We start from the raw sequence: 2,500 nt of genomic DNA on the forward strand, positions 1-2,500 counted from the left end.
GCCCATGAACGACCAAGGGAACAAGGCACCTTGCAACACACACGCCCATGAACGACCAAGGGAACAAGGCCATGAACGACCAATGGAACAAGGCACCTTGCCACACACATGCCCATGAACGACCAAGGGAACAAGGCACCTTGCCACACACACGCCCATGAACGACCAAGGGAACAAGGCACCTTGCAACACACACGCCCATGAACGACCAAGGGAACAAGACACCTTGCCACACACATGCCCATGAACGACCAAGGGAACAAGGCCATGAACGACCAAGGGAAAAAAGCACCTTCCCACACAAACACCCATGAACGACCAAGTGAACAAGGCTTCTTCCCATACACAACCCCATGAACGACCAAGGGAACAAGGCTACTTCCCACACAAACACCCATGAACGACCAACTGAACAAGGCTACTTCCCACACAAACACCCATGAACGACCAAGTGAACAAGGCTTCTTCCCACACACTACCCCATGAACGACCAAGGGAAAAAAGCACCTTCCCACACAAACACCCATGAACGACCAAGTGAACAAGCCTTCTTCCCACACACAACCCCATGAACGACCAAGGGAACAAGGCTACTTCCCACACAAACACCCATGAACGACCAACTGAACAAGGCTACTTCCCACACAAACACCCATGAACGACCAAGTGAACAAGGCTTCTTCCCACACACTACCCCATGAACGACCAAGGGAACAAGGCATCTTGCCACACACATGCCCACGAACGACCCAAGCCCATCCTCACCGGTCTAAGGAACAAGGGGCCTTGACACACCATGAGCTGATTTCTAAGCAAGTCAAACGATGAAGGGAGAAAAGTGTTGTAACCGAGTCCGTTTAAGTGTTGTAGTTCCTACTTAATACATAGTCAATTGAAGTTTTAGTTCCAATCCGAACTGCTCGGAGCTAAGGCACCAAAACATCACATTCCATGCCAAAATCAAAAACACAGCTTGAGATGTACTCAAACTTATGTCTGTGTTCTTCCGAGTTCATCTAAGCGACTTATGAATAGCTAAAAGCCTTATCTGCCTGCCTATCACTAGGCGAAGGGGAAAAAAACCCGAACATGATATAATTACATTTCAAGTCCATTCGTCTATGTTAACAATGACCCACACAACGTTTCAATGACATTCCTACTTGATTTGAGCGACATATCAACAAGTAGGGAACCAAACACTTCAAGGCATGGCCAAAAATAGGCCACATACATTTATGCCCCAAACATGACATTTTTTTTATTTCAAAGCCTTTCATTTATAATAAAAAGCATCCCTACAACATTTCGTGTGAATCCGAATTAATTCGAGCGAGTTATGGACACATTCGCAAAATTATGCATCCCTGGGCAAATCAATGTCTGTTCCTGTCACCAAGCTCTTTGTGCAATATGTATATATAGGGGAACCATGGGACTGCTTCCCACCGGCGCCCCACTTGGTGTCTAGCGCCCAACGCTCTCGAGGCTGGCACGCTCGAGGCATGGCCAAGGCGCCCGGTCTTCACGAAAACGAGGCCAAAACTCCCCCCATAGACGCCCCACTCCCGTGTCCCCTCCCCCCGACGTCTTGCGTGTCCAAAAATTATGCATCATCAGGGAAATCAATGTCTGTTCCTGTCACCAAGCTCTTTGTGCAATATGTATATATAGGGGGTACCATGGGGTCTCATTCGCATAGGTGCCCGGCATGTGGGATGGGCAACTAAGAATCGTGAGGCTGTATCGGCACCAACAGGGCAAGCCAAGCCAAGCCCCACGACCCATGTATGAGGCCACCCCCCAACACGTTGCCTTGGAATTCTCGAACGATGACCTGAAAACTAGCCCCGTTGCCTTCATTTTCCTCGACACGTTGCCTTGATTTCTCGAACGATGACATGAAAACTAGCCCCGTTGCCTTTATTTTCCTCGACACGATGACCTGAAAATGAGCCCCGTGGCCTAGATTTTCCTCGACGTCGCGAGCATACTAAAAATTATGCATCCTCAGGGAAATCAATGTCTGTTCCTGTCACCAAGCTCTTTGTGCAATATGTATATATAGGGGGGTGGCCGTGAGTGAGCACGGCAAGGGGTGAACGCGCCAGACGGCCTTTGAGCGTGATCTTGGGTGATGGTTGCTTAGTTCCCGTGTTGCTTACATAATACCCTTCCGAGTGGTGGCCTTGACAGGGCGTTTGGATGCCTTGTTAGGTCTCTGCGACAACGTTCCAGTGTTGTGGTCTCGCCTTGGCAGTGCGGGATGAATCTGTTTGTGTGGTAGTAAAATCACTCTGTGTGTGCTAATCTTTCGTTCGACGTGCTACTGGTGCCTGCCAGCATTTGATTTGTGCTGATGATCGGGAAAACATAGGCGTTAAAGTGGCATGTGTTGCTTTTTGTGATACTACTACGGTACGCTGGTGTATCCTTGTTGGACGTGCGATTGGGTGCCTAAGCGTAGCTAGCATTGGTTTAGCGCCGACAACGTGGAGGA

The sequence above is a fragment of the Lactuca virosa genome, unplaced genomic scaffold, assembly GCF_052849685.1.
Source record: "Lactuca virosa cultivar CGN04683 unplaced genomic scaffold, Lactuca_virosa_CGN04683_v6 scaffold_21, whole genome shotgun sequence".
Lineage (NCBI taxonomy): Eukaryota > Viridiplantae > Streptophyta > Magnoliopsida > Asterales > Asteraceae > Lactuca > Lactuca virosa.